This window comes from Amia ocellicauda, chromosome 4 (assembly GCF_036373705.1).
Source record: "Amia ocellicauda isolate fAmiCal2 chromosome 4, fAmiCal2.hap1, whole genome shotgun sequence".
In the NCBI taxonomy this organism is placed as follows: domain Eukaryota; kingdom Metazoa; phylum Chordata; class Actinopteri; order Amiiformes; family Amiidae; genus Amia; species Amia ocellicauda.
The window spans coordinates 3,960,328-3,976,401 of NC_089853.1; positions in this window are offsets into that span (position 1 = coordinate 3,960,328).

Genomic DNA, 16,074 nt, shown 5'->3' on the forward strand with positions numbered 1-16,074 from the left:
ATGTTGAAATTCAACTTGGATGCCAAGCAAAGGAATCGGCTGATATTTATTTACACTATAGGTGCAGGTAAAGTCTATGACTATGATGAAATCAAAAACGATCATATAGTTACTCCATTTTCTAAATGGGTTTGGGGCACATTGTTTGGTTTATAGGCAACTTTTGCTTCAATTTCATTCCTGATATTTAGGAAAACTGTCAGTGAAACTCTTGGTAAAGCAGGTATTCAGTGGCTGCACAGAAACACTGTAATGTATTTAAACTGAAAGAGGGGTTTGGGGACATACAAATGTAACTTTTTGTTATCGTCTTGTATGTCTGTTTGCATTGGCCGGTGGGTGGGGGGAGTCATTTCTATATCTTCTGAAAAATCATGATAAAAGCCTACAGCTAACTAATGTCATGTAGGCAATCGAGTGACAAAACTCCAGTGCTGGCGATTAAATTGTGATGTGCTGGGAGGAGAGGGAAGGAGCCCTCCTGCCCGGGAGGGCGAGCTGGAGTAACTGTTACTTAACCTCCTCTGACAGCAAGCGAGGGGATTGTGGCCGGCCTCCTGAGGATAACACGGGGCCCTCGGTTCCCTGGCTGAGCAACGTGCTCGAGACGTACAAGGTCTCCAGGGAGTCGGACTCTGGGCCTCTGATGGCGGGCATCGTGAACATAGATAGAAAATCAAATATTTTTAAAATTTGCTCTGTGTACTATTATCAGACGAGTGATGCTGGATAACTGGACCCAAGTGGGGCCACACGTTCCCATGATGCCAAGCTCAGTGCTGATCTGCACAACGACTATGTCATTGAAACTCCAAAAGGTACAGCAATGCCTCCTCAGCCGACAATTTATTTGCCCCCTTGTTGAAACTACTGTCATCCCCCAAACCTCTACTTATTCTCAGCACATCCCCTCCCCGTTGACGGTTCACCCCCCTGGTTTTCGACGGAGCTCCAGGAGTGCCCCTTTACTGGATTTTCACCCCCGCCTTCCAGAAACTCTTTGCACGGGCCTGCATTTACTAATTATTATTTTTCATTTTCATTTTATTAAAATGTCTTTGCGGGCTTAATTTATGCCGAAACCCTGCATTAAGATGATAGCCCCTAAAAGAAAACGAAATTTGAGTTTTGGCTGTGTGAAGTATTTAAGTATGAAGGGGGGAAAATAGTGGCCTACTTATTTAAAGAGATAATTGCTGTATTCAAAATAATGATTTAAATATTTACAGGGCAGTGTTTGCTGTTAAGACCAAGATTTGGGCAGTAATATCCAGAAGCAGACGTTCTAAAATGTCATGTACTCGTGTAACAAATTGAGACATCAATGAAGCCATTTTACACACACGAGAAAAATGTGTTTGAAGATCTTCCTTTTTAGATTAGTTCCTTCATTCTTGCTTTTTAGATTAGTTTCCCAAAAAGCAAACTTTTTCATTATACAAATGTACCAAATTGATCAGTTTAATCTGTACCATTTCCAGTGCAGATGTGAGGTAAAAACTGGTGTTACAATGATAAACTAAGGAAGCTGTTTTTGTACTAAATGAGAACCAAATATCTGACGTCTGAAGTAGCTGAGACCTTTGAGTGACTTTTATTTTGTCATGGATTTCTTTCATACATTTATATTTAGAACATAAGCAACATTTTCTGCTAATGGTTTACATTTATAGAAAGTGATGCTGAGTGACGACCCCGACCCTAATAAGGTCATTAAAACAAATTGATCGACTCAGGAAGAATTAACAGTTACAGGGCTGAGCTCGAAAGGAAATGCTACAGATAATAAAGCAACAGCGCTGGAAAACACACCTCTCCAGTGAGGGCTCTGAGGTCTCTCACACTCGACATTAACGAAGAGTGGTGTTGCACGGGCAAACACAAGATTCGTCAGGGGTAAAATATAGCCAAGTCCTGGCGGTACTGCATCTGCACAGAGTGACAGTGGCTTTGACACCACTTAAGTGAGTTACGAACACAATGGCTGCTTCACACATTGCAGCCGTTCGAGACGATTTCCCACACCACTGCGTCCTAGACGGGAAATGGCCGGTCGAAAAAATGGCAGCCCCTGAAGTTTAGAGTAAAACTAAATTAGACCGTCTCCATTTTCTTTAAAGTCTCCACACTGCCTGAGAAACAGGTGAAGACAACCCAGGAGGGAACAGTCTTCCTCGAACCTCAAGTAGGTGAACGTACAAGTACAATTATTACACAACAAAAGCTATTTCAACAAAGCAGGGTGGTACTTTCAGGATCTTTTTGTAAAATAATCATACAAATGTCCACCAGGCCACCCTGGAGAGAAAGCTAACTTAGGAGTTGACGTAATACTGAATACATGGCTAGATATGGTTAAAATAAAATGCACTGATTTGTTCTAACATCTCATAAGATATAAAAACGCTTTAAATAAATAAACATTGAATAACAAGCTGGGGTCAAACACACAAATAGGTCTAAAACACGTGACAGAAGTACAGTTTAGTCTCTGCTGAGTATCAGGTTTGCTTCAAAGAGAGAAAGAAGGTTGGAAAATAGGCCGCTTTATAAGATTAAGGCGCAGCACACACTAAGATTCAGAAATTGAGACCCTTAGAAATTAAGGGTATCAAATGAAGAGGACATTTGTACAGAGAAAGATATAAATAAAAGAGTTTTCCTCCCCTGAATGCAACATCCAAGTCAAGTTGTTTTCATGGGGGAAGGGAACTTGAATGTGCAACCAACATCTCCCTGCAGGACCATCAGATGGGACACAAGCGTAACGCAAATATAAATTTGAAGCGATGATTTTTTCGACAATAAGCAGTTACATAAAGATAATTGTTAAAATATATTTAACCATTGTTGCTTGCTGATGTCTCTTTCTTGATTGACTGCTGTCATTTATTTGCTGACTCAGGCACTGAATTATAACAAAAGGTAATTTCAGCTAGAGGGCCATCGCTTTTTTCCTCTTTCTGGGTCATACAAAATAATTATATTGGAAGCAAAAAATGCAGTGTTTCTTTTTTTTACTAAATAATAAAGATTAAACCATCATAATTAAAGATGATAACCTAGCAAGGAAACATAAGGATAGCATATATATAAATATATGTCTCAATTAAAAGTTTTAGAAAAAACGTCCATAGCAAATGTGGATATATTATCGAAAAAACTTTTTTCATACCAGATTGTAATCCAGCTCTGTCAACCCTGAATCAGTATCCTGTTATCCACACATTTGTGATCCCAATATTTTGCAGTGACCCCAATATTTTGACTGTTTCATCCCATTTCCATTCCTTTACCTTAACCTGTTTCCTATAGAAACTAATCCCTTTCAGATGCAGCACCTCAGATTCAAGGACGTTCCTCAGACACTGCTAAAGAGCAGAGGACAAGAGAATCGGCAGACAAGCAACACAAGGTCAAACCGAAAAGCTCGCAGCAAACCCCCCAATTACACGAGAAGCACAACGGCAAGATCTCACAATCAAGTAATTCAGCTCTTTCCTACCATTTCTCCCACTGGTCCTCCATCCAGCTTTCTTCCTCGTTAGACTCCATGGTGAAAGTGAGCAACATTTACCCGGCAGAGCAATAACCAGCAAGATCAATTTAAAAAGCAATTATAGATGCCCTTATTCTAAGTGCCTTCCGGATTTCCTCACACCAGCCCGTCTCTCACAGTGCCTGGGCTTCTGTGCTTCTCACTGCTGCACTTTGCCTCGTTTCTTTTTTTTGTATTTACATTTTCCAAAGGTCCATCAAAATATCATCGGCTGTTAGAAAGACAAAAAAAAAAAGAAAATTGCTTTCCTCTACAGAAAAATGACAAAATGCTCCGTCTGGGCTTTGACTGAAGATACTCTTCTAAAAAGCTCTGCTCATTTATTATTAATGGCTCCGATCAATAAAGCTCATGTTCCCACCTCCATTTTTGATCCTTGCAGAAAGGTAGATAGTGTTACTGTGATCAATGGGGCTGGTGCTTTCTAAAACCTGCCTCCTCATCTTAAAGGAGGCTGTAAAGGTCAACAGAAAACGTATTAACCCTACTCTAACTGGAAGCTGGTATACAATTGGTGCTGCCTCCTGTACCTCAGACTCACTTTTCCACATAGCGACACAAGGAGACATGTCCCACAAAAGCAAGACTGCAGTCTATTTATAGACCGAGCTGGAAAGTCAAACAATTTGCATCTGGTGATGGACTATGTGGTTCAATGAAGGAGATATTTAAAAGGTTTGATTTTGTCTGACCCCAGGGTATGGACACTGCATTTCTTTAAAGGGGCTGTCCAAGGCAGAAGACTCTGCAGAGGATACGATGGTTTCGGAGTAATAAAACCACTGCAAATAAGAGATTGAATTGAATTGCTGCAGAAATAGTAATCAGAGGTTTTTCAGACACCGGATCTATCCGACTGAGAGATCAGAGACCTGGGGTCCAGTCTGAAGTCCAGTCTAGGCTAGTATGTGTATTTCTTTGTTTTTGTCATTTAAAATATTTCAGCTTAATTTTTAGCAATGCAAAAAAATCTTTAGTTGATTGGAAAACAAACATCTGCTTATCAGAAAATGCACACAATTAGAAATCAATTCAATTTGTAAATCAAGGTCAAATTTAGTTCACAGCTGATGTGTAATTTATGGTTAAATGCTATTCCTGAGATAATCATTGGACAGAACTGTGCTGTACATACTTTAATTATTTCCTAGTATATTCATTATATGATCAATTTAGTAAATTGTATTACCAACATGACGTATTTCCACACAAAAAAAAAACAAGGGAAAACAATTGATCCTCATATTTAAAGTATATCTGCCTACATATATATGTTTAAACATAGTTGCTATAGTCTATTCGACTGCCTCACAATAAGGTGAACTCCCTGAGAATGGTAAAATGGTCTCATTAAGACCATTTCAGATGTTTTATTCTTAAATGTAAACATACACGTTTTGCTTTATTTTTAATTTTATCAGGTTTGTATGTTTTCAGTATGACATTTACATTTTGAGACACAGAACAGCTGTTAACCTGCAGTGTGCATGTTTGTACACAGGACATCCAGGACACCGTGTTAAAGAGCATCAGGAGACAGGAAACCAGAGAAGCATGATAACCCGAAGGTTAAAAAATAAATAGGAAAAGCTTTCTCCAATATAATCACACTGCAATACGCAATATATATGAGTGTGGAGGAGAGCACGTCTGTGGATAACGCTCGTTACGGAAAGGACAACATATCCTACATGACATTTGATATTTCCAAAAAAATGCCTTCTATGCATCTCGAAATGTCATTCTGCATCAACAACAAATGTTTTTTAAGTGGATCCATAAACATCTGCTTTGCCTTTGTGTTGCTGTTGACATCGTTGTGACGTCAATGGGAATACATTGTTGCAACACTGAAGGGCAACGACAGTATAGACTACGACTGAGCCTTGATCGCTCGCTGGCAGCACAGGCGTGTTTTGTACTGCATCGCCAAAGGCCCGGACGGTCTGTCAACGTGGAAATCAGCTGCTAAATCCCTGGAGCAGAGCCAGGGGAGGCGTGGTACGCTATGTCCCACTCAGGGTGAACCCAGTCTTTGACTCAGCACCTTAGTGACTGCTTTATGGCCAGCTCATTCAGACCTACGCTACCAAGATGAATATGCTTAATAACAGGAAATCAGCTATAGGCCACGAGCAACATGAAGCAAAAACAAAAAGGTGAAAACACTGTATGTTTCATTTTATGACAATTCCTTGTGTCTTATCTGATATGTATGCCAGGATGCTTTATGAAAAGAACTATCACTTTCCTCTGCAATATTATATTGCAATAATATTGGAATATTATGCCCGGTTTGAATGGCCAAGACAATATGTTTGCTAGGCTGTGTTGCTCCTGAGATGCCAACTAAAAACTGCTAGACACGATGGGAACTCTTTAAAACCACATTCCAGCATATCTGTACAATTGATAGTAATACTATAGAAAGCATGGCAGGAAAGTGAATTATGCCATCTTTACACTGTAGCACTTAAGCAATGTCTATTCCTGTGTGGGTTTACTCCCTCTGTAGTCATTTAGCTTGCATGAAGACATTGTATGACAGGCTCTCTAAATTAAAGAAATAGTGCCGCATGGATTCCTACTATATTATAAACTCTAGCAATCCTCTGCAGATGATATATAGGCTGTACTGTGTGCTGGTTATTGAAATCAAGATATAAAAAAACACACATCTCAATTTCCTAGTTTGTTGTTCTCTGCTCAAGTTGTTAACTGGTCTTAAATAATACAAATCACACTTAGTTTTAAGTTGAATATGGCAGCTTAAAAGTGTCATAAGGGAACAAGATATGCCATACAGGGCCGTGGACGAAACATGAGGCTGTGACACTTTTGTCCCCAACAAGAGTACATTGTTGTGTGCTGTACTGTGGTGTAGCATGTTAAAAATGTGGTTTAGTTTACCATGGTAAAAAATAGGGTTAAATATTGTAAAGGTAATGTGGTGTACCATGGTAAGAACATGTCAATGTATGGTAAAGCATAGTATGGTGTAGCATGGTAAAAACATGTTAAGAAACTCAGTAAAAATCTAAATAGGATGTGTAAATAAAAAATATATATTTTAATGCATCTATAAAGTCTATAAGTTATTCCTATGCTGTAGTATCCTCTAGGGGGCAGCAACTGTTACTGTTGATAGCAATTGATAACATTTTTAGTGGGGAGCTGGGGACTCATTTCAGCAGAGAAGTTTGTTGCAGTTGGCAATTAGGTAGCATACTGTAGTAAGGAGATCCATACTGACCACAGGATCACCCCTAGTCACTCTGCAGTTAATTGCAATTGACCCTGCATTTTCTTACATGCAGAAGAAGAATCCAAGAGAACAGTTCCTTGCACGTTGTCACTAATTATCATTTGCATGCTTATTACCAACAAATCCCCACCTTCCAAAGAGACAGTATTCTTCTAATTGAACACTGTTAACAAGGGCCTTCCTGTGAGATGTTTATCCTGCCGAGTTATGAGTTTATTAAATGTAGCAGGTGTGGGATAACAATTACCTACTCCTATGTTGTGTATTTCTGCAGTAATATATATTAATTGATTCATTTTCATAAGAATAAAACAAAGACTAAGGAGGTCTGCATAAGCAACTGTACACAGGAAATTAAAACATCCCTTTCTTCGGTCGAGATGTTTCTGTTGTCAATAGCAATAGAGAACGTGCTATGCCACACAATTGGGAGCATTTAATTTTAGACTGTACAGAAAACAGCTTATCACATTTCTGAATTGACTGTAAGAAGAACACAAAGGCTCCTATTTGCAGATAACTTTACATTTTAATTAGGAATTATCTAAATATTTATTCATGTAATTGCGAAACAAGATACTGCAATATTACTGAATAAAAGGTTAGAGGCTCATCAGGACGCTGAAAGCATCTTGCATTCTCACAGAACCCTTTCGAGGTCTCTAAGCTGCTCGGCTGCATTGTAATAATTCCTTCACACCATTTTCAGTTCATTTGTGTGATTATTTGCTGCCTTTATTTAATATAAATAAATGATCTTTAGAAATGCTTGGAATTTGTAAATATGTAACATAATCCATAATTCCTAATTGCCAATATAAATCAGAGAGTATAGAAACAAAGATGTGTGTATAAATACCTCTGTTACTTAGCGTTATGCATGCCAAGGATTGATTAATCTCCATACGTCTTGGGCATGACATTCTTAAAAGGATAAATAAACCATATTTCAACTATCAAACATGTTGACATTTTCTGCAGTGTTAATGTTATGTACAGTTCATGTAACAATGTACTGTGTATTTTCTTTATTAGTTTAATTCAGTAGTAATAATATTAATAATAATAATAATAATAATAATAATAATAATAGTACATTCTGTGAAAAAAAACATAATACAGGGTCTAACTCAGGGGAAACTTCTGATTTATAGAGAAAGACCTGAGTGAAAGTTTGAGTATCCAGCATATTGAATTAAACAAAAATAGGACTGTCAAGATCACAATGGAAATAAGCCACACAGTGTAAAAAGATCAATGCAGGGAGTAGTCCTGGGAACATAAAAAAATCGCAAAATCTGCAATTCCCAGTTTTGTGCTGTTAGTTTCAGATGTTTTATTATCATTCTTCCTTGTATTATTAGCAGTAGTAGCAAAAACACATGCACTATTATATTACTTTAGTCAAATAAACCACCTGAAAGTCATAATAATAACCACAATAATACAGCACATTTAAGTTCCCAATGCTGATTTTAGCTATTTTATTTGAATGGTCAGTGCAGAAAGGGAAATGATAGAGACTGCCAGAGAGATTCTCGAGACACCCGTCTGCACAGAAACCAAGAAAACTCCTTGCAACAGCCTTGAGAGAAAGCAACAATCTTGGCTATTACAGCATTGGGGGTATGAAAGCTGTAACTCAAGGTACAACAAAAGCCCCAGAGAAGGCTTTGTTTAGGACAGTGCACGACGGATTTGTGAAATTCAATCAATGTTGCGGCGCACGGTAGCAGTGTTTGCCTTTAACTGCTCACTAAAGTAATTAGCCCCAGATTTTTTCCTTATCAAGACAATTCTATTTGCTCATAAAACAGTGCAGGGTAATCTATGCTTTCAGTCACAAAGGATTATCTGTAGCTATCCACTGTAATCCATGTTCTGTCCATGCTAATTACAGTCAATGTTTGTGCATATTTCAACATGCTCAAGGCAGTAAAAACTACAAACTGCTTAATTTGATCAAATTCAGTGTTTATTTTCTATATAATGTATTGCGTGTATCTCTGTGTAACTGTCTGAGAGTACCACCAGTATTTCATGGACCTGAATTATTAGCACCACGAGCTAAATGATATTTGCAGCCGCATGTTGTCTATTACAATTCATTAGAGCAGTGTTTGTTTTCTTGTGCTTAATTGAAGTGCTATATTCTGATTATATGCTGAGGCACGGCGCAGAATCCATCTCTGAACCCCTGCATCTGTTGAGATTAACATACACTTCCTGGAACACATCTACAATCAAGATGCACTTCCCTATGAAATACTTCTGAATTGTCTACATGTCTTTAAATGACAACAGGGGCAAAACCAGAATTTCACTTAATTTAACCAGTTAGTTTCTCAACATATGAAACAAAGTAGGTCTGATCATTTATAGTGATCATTTATCATTTACCTGATTCCCAACTGGTTAGCTAATAAAATGCTGTAGCATATACCATGTATTTGTATATTAGACACAGAGATACTGTCACGGCCACAGACCAGCACTCTTCTCCCAGTCCAAGCACTTCCACTTTTCCCCACTAGATGTCACCATCAACCTTCCTTACCAGTCACTTCTCCCAGCTCCCTTCATTCAATCAATCAATCAATCAATCAATCAATCAAATCAACATTCCTGAACACCATGTACACTTGTTCAATCACCCTCTGCCCCATTCGCCATGCACCTCCCAAACCTGGTTCCTTGCTTCCCTCTGGTCCCCATATAAACCCCTCACTGTCTGTCACTAGTCACAGTTTTGTTAGTGTGAACTACATTTCTGAGCTGTCTTGAGCTGAGCTGATTAAAGAACAAAACAATTCATTTTTTAAGATAGAAATCCCAGTGCTTTTCCCTGAATAATATTTTGAACACAAACAAGTTATAAACTGATAAAATAGGTTTCAAACCAGTAGACCTCAAAGTAATTTAAGGCACGGGCAGAAATGTTTAAAACAATATATACGGGCATTGATGATATTAGGAATAATAAAATAAAAATAAAAATAATAATAATAATGAAATATACATATACATATATACACACTGTGAATACAGTACAAGAAATTATTGGATCGATTAACTGTTGCACAAGACACTTACAAGTACATTACAGAAAAATAATTAAGATGGTGTTACAGATTAATTAAGAGTACTGCTATTTTTGAAAGTCCAGTCTGAGTATTGAGACGTGCTTTGGCAAATAAATGCAAGTTTGCTGACTTACAGAACACAAAAATGTAAGTAGAAGTGAATGATGACTAAAAAAAAAAAAAATGTCCTTCAGGGGATTTTATGGCCACAGGGTAGTGTACAGCAGAGGGAGTTAATATAAATGATGAGGAGAAGAAAGGCGACTCGTGCAAAAGCCCGTTCAGAGCACCAGGCACGGCACAAGACATGGTGGGAGAGGAACACAGTGCTGAGCGGCCCCACCAAAGGCATCTTATTCTGATTAACATTCATGATGTGATGTTTACTATTGGTTACTGCCTCTCAAATCTAGTTGTGGCCCAAGTCATTTAATCTACATGTGAAGAAAGATGTAAGAATGTAATTAACTATCCTTTATTATTTATTACTATCCAGTCCTGGGGGGCCGCAGTGTCTGCTGATTTTTGTTCCAACAGGAGATCCCAATTACTTAATTAATATTGTTATTTACTCAGGTATCTAAAACTTTCATGTTTTCTTTTTATAGCTGATACCTTACAATTTTTGATTCGTCAAAACAACGAGATTTTCAGAGTCTGGAGAGAAGTGTTAAATTCATGCAGTTAATTGATTTAGGAGCCAAAACCTGGGCTGGTACAAAATCCAACAGACACTGCAGACCCCCAGGACTGGAATCGGACAGCCCTCCTTCATTTGATATGAGTCTCAGTGCAAAAGAGTAAGGAAAACTCTGTGTATTGCATTTAAGAAATATATATCAGGGCAGGACTCAACATACAACTACTAGGAACTACTCTCATAGACCGAGGTGACTGATCACAAACTGCGTTCTCTGATAAATGCTAAACTTAAACTACAAAGATATTACATTTTTGCCACAGATGAATCAGGTTCAAAGTATGCATCTAAGCTGTCCAGTCGCTTTGGTTAAATAATCAGGGCAAACGTCATCAAACATTTCATTGAGGACCCGCGGCTCTGGATTAACAGCTGTGCCCGGCCCCCGTGTGAGCATGTCTGGAGAAATCTCATCCTGTCAGTGATGTAAATAAAACTGTAAATTGGATTCATAATCCAGACCGACAGCTATGTAATGATAAACAGCAGACGACTTGCATCAGACAGGCATTACTCCCTGACAATATTGAGACAGGCTGTCGTTATCTGTACATGGAAATACAAAACAATAAACCCTGTCCTAAACTTTGATACGCAACAGAGCTCAATAGTATGATTCCCACTGTACATCCCAAAGTCGCTCTTTCAGGGGAACGTCACCAGAGACACATGTGTCTGTGGAACAGTGTCCACTTCTCTACTATTGAGATGGCCGTCTTGATCTGCAAGAAAGAAACTTCGGATCGGATTCTTCTTCTTCTGGCCCATGTTAAGTGTTAGATTATAACATATAGATTATGTGACATTTAATCCATAATTTAATCTTCTCTGTATTTTTGCATTTATGTTGTAAGTCACCCTGGATAAGGGTGTCTGCCAAGAAATAAAAATAATAAAAAATAATAATAATAATTGCTGATATCAAGAATTCAATTTCTGATATCAAGAATTATCTGGTATTTTTGATATTAACAATTGTATTTTTGATATCAGAAATTGTATTTTGGATATCAGAAATTGAATTCTTGATATCAAAAATGCATACTAATTAACATTCAGTTCTATTTTGGATATTAAAAAATGTATACACATCCGGTTTTGGCTGCTTTCCGTGTTATAGTTTCTCCCGTTCTTCGGAAAAGTCCCCAGTAGATGTGAATAACTCTCAGACTGGCATCCTCTCTACTTGCCCTTCTCTAATGGCATTGCTCCTGTTTATTTGTGTGTTTCTCCTTGATAGTTTGTACCATATGCAATTATCTTATATCAAATGAATGAACAAGTTGTGGCCTTTCGTAGGGCTAATCGGCTGACAGAGTACAAACAAAACTCCAGCAGATGCACATTAGTCCTATACACAGTGAGAAATGGCCGTTTCACAAGCCTGTATCTCAGGCTAGGAAGACCCTACATACACGAGTCAGACATAGTTTGAAAGTTCCTGGTCTCTAGTTTCTATATTTTTATTTTATTTTATTATTTATATTTTGATAAACTTATTTGATACATATTTTTATAATGATCTGAAAATAATGGGGCGGAGTGTAAAGGGTTAAGTTACACGTCAACAGATGTTAATCAGTATGCATTTTTGATATCAAAAATAAATTTGTTGATATCAACAATTGGCAGTTAATTCTTGATATCAGCAATTCAATTCTTGATATCAACACATGTCACAACAGCTTACCATACCCTCTGCTTTATTTAGGATAAACACAGCACATCACGGCAAAGCAGTAATTCATAGTGCCAGGAGACAGTGCCCAAGACACATGTATCAGAGTTCATTCAGCAGTCAGGACTCTAGCATATAACATGAGGAATTTACCACAAAATGCATTTTCCTACCTCCCAAGTAATCTGTTCAGGTGCAGCTGGTTATTGCACCAACCAGGAAAGATGACCCGACTCAATATCTCCTCAACAGAAAATGTCATTGGCAGAGTTTACGTGTGTGTTTTGACTTTACTCCAGGCAACAGTCTCGACTCACAGATGAAATGCCCCGCTCCCTCTCAGGGTCTTAGTTTATTACACTTGGGACGAGCTGCTGTTTACCCGATGTCATGCAAATTAAGGGCAAAGGAGTTAATTAATATGTAAATTAGCTCTACTCTACAGTTCTCCTGCTGTTTTTGCAGGAAAATCCCAGAAAGGCTGGTTTAGATGCGCGAGAACAGTACTCAAGAACCGCATACTACCATACAACATGTACCACATACCAGCATTTCAGTACTATGCAGTATACATATTGGACGTAGTATAGTAATTTGTAGTATGGTAAAAGTACCCGGATGGCTTGCTACATTTGCCAAAATATGTAGTATACAACCAGAGCTCTCTACGAGGAATACTGCATCCCAGCATTCTTCACGTCTGTCCCATGAGGTCACATGACATATTTACTACACTGAATCATTTGTCTTCATACTGTGTAGTATACTACTTACTAGTCAGAAAATCAGTATGTAGTTGCAGTATGTAGTAGGGTAGTATGCGGTTTCAAATACAGCCTCTGACATCATCGAATCCATGGCTGTCATGTGACATGTTCAGCTGTGGCTTGTGCCTCGAGCCTAGTGGTTTAATATTTTCTTTTACTGATTACAACATGATGTACAGTACTGAGCAGCGCACAACAGACCCCCAACAATAGAGAGTATAATGATAATAGTAAACAAACAAAAAACAAAAAACAGCTTTCGGCAGTGCTATGAACCTGAAATACATCATTGCTACCCATGAAAGGTCCATCAGCAATTTACTCATGATAAACTCACCAGTTATCTTTCACTTTTTATACTGTCATTTTAGAATATAAACAAATATCTCAGTAGCATTTACATGTGAAATGTGGGTTTACATGTGGAAATGGGCATGTTTTTCCTGTGTTTTCATCATTCTTACATCATTTACTCAAGTAATTTGGATTGACCCCGAGGCCTTTTTAAAAAAATTTTTTTTACCAATAACCTGATTCTCCTGAGTTTTCGGGCCAAAGGTGCACGCGTGGAATACTTGACGAGTTAAAAAGACATGTAAACACCCCCATTGTTATCCTCCAGATTGGCCTACACCAGAAGACAAAGCAGGTCTATGGATTAATCAGACCTGCAGTTTTTCTCATTCCCTTTTCACCACCACTGACTGAGATCAATACAGGAAAGGAAAAGGTTACACACCTCAGAGAACTCCAAATACGAGCCCCTATCAGGAGGAATATTCAATAGCCTGCTCGGTGTAAAGCGAGATGCACTGGGCTCCCATTAGCAGTCCCAGCGGATGTCTGCATCGACACTGAGCCTGGCTGAGGCCTCAACCGGTGTTTCACTGTCCCTGGCCCTGAGCTGAAAACACTGCATGCTCATACACAGCAGCCTCCTTACGGTGAATCATATTCAAGCAGGAATCATAAGTGGTCAGGTTTCTTTCATTGATTTTGAACTATGCAACAACACACGGTAGATTGCAGTACTGTGACTTTTCCTAATACCACCCGCCTCCCTTTACAAATACCTAGGACTTGTGAGAGATGTTTAATTACAGGGCCTGGGTACTACTGACTTCAAATGGCCTTTTTAAAATATGTGTTTGTTGGTTTACCCTGATCACTTAGAGCTAATGCATCGGCACCCACTATGTACAGATGATTATATATTTATCAGCCTTGCAGTGTAACAACCTTGTATTAGCAGTACTCACATTATCAAGCCTTCAAAAAGCCCATGATCTCTCTGAACTCCAGCTAAAGGCATCTCTTGCCAGAAATTCAAAAGTCTGCCCATGAGGCCGCAGCTCTTCCATCTCATGACGAATTGTAATTTGTATATAATGGGACTGCAAACCTGCTACATTTGAAACGAAGCCAGCTCTCTCCATCCTAGGTTAATTAAAGATTTGCATCACCGTGCCACAGATAAACCCAGTCAGTGTATTTCCCAAATCATAATCTATAATCACTGACCTCCTAAATTATTGACTTAGTAATTTCCTAGACCCTCTTTTCAAGCAGTTACGATAACTGTCATGGATTACAGATACAAAGAAATCTGTATTATCAAATACGCACAATAAGTTAAGTTAGTAAGGATGTTGAGTAAACTGTGTATAGTTCATGTGTTTGTATTGATTGAATGTCTTTCAAATTCACTAACCTGTGTTGTTTTCCCCATTTGAAGGGTAACTAGGAAAAAATGATATGAAGATTATGATAGTTAGATATAAGTAGCCTACTTGACAAGAAACTCCCTGATTTTGAAGACACCTGTGACAGGTAATATCCTGCACAAGGGCATCTACAAACTTACATGGCATTTACAGCAGGGAAGAAAATGGAAAATAATTGCAGAAAAATGGAAAACAGAAAAGATAACCTGTCTGATAGATTCTGATGCAGTTACCAAAGCGTTAAAAACATCAAAGCAGCCACAATAACAATGATGTATCACTCCCTTACAGCTCGAACATCAGGCAGCACAAACGGCTGTAGTTTGAGACCGTATTCAAAAGCATTATTTTTTTGAGTCTTTTTTAAAGATGTTTTACTCCCACCTACCAGAATATACTGAACCAAGGGCCGTAGTATGGAGGGGCAAATATGCCAGTTACGAGTATTGCAGAAAATGTGATATACAGGATAGAAGGGCAGGTGACACTGAGCAGCAGAAGGCATAATATAATGTCCCTGTTATATAAGAAACACCATTACGTAGGATTGAGAATGGGCAAAAATGGCAGAAAGAAGTTTAGGGAAATTTCCTTCGATAAAAATTGATACTATTTGCTCACAGCTATTCAAGTATGGATTACAATGCTTTAAATTTAAAATGAAAAAAATATATAATTGGAATGAATTAATTAATTATAAAGTTAATTGGATGTATCGGTTTCAATTCATAACAGATTTGAAAGATTACTTTGTTCTCACATGGTTACCCTCTTCATTTATTTTTGGCAGACCTAGAAGATTGACAGGCAATTCTACACCACTTCCTGCGTAATCCTCCCGATTATTAAAGCAGAATCTGTGGTCTCTCGAGCGCTGTGTCATCTGTTGGCTTCATACTTGAATTCAAATTAAACACTGCATTTCAACTGCAAGTTCAGCTTCTCCACTTTGCTGAGGAATTATCCACCCATGACATATTTATATAAGCTATTTGATAAAAAAAATAGCCTACAAATAAATTAACTAGATACCATACTTTTCAGATTTTTTTAGACGCTATGTCCACACAAGAGATGATTACAGAACGGAAAATTAAAAAAGGAGATCCAACCATCTTAAAATCTGATAAGTAATGCATAAGAGGTCATTCAGACAAAGAATTGAACCCAAAGATTGTCGTCTCTGTCAGTTCACTGCTTCAGAAATGGGTTATATGCACTTAAGCCATCAGCACAAAGACTATTAATAACTATTTCAATAACTATGACAGGGTTAAATGGCAGCCCTGCCTTGGAAA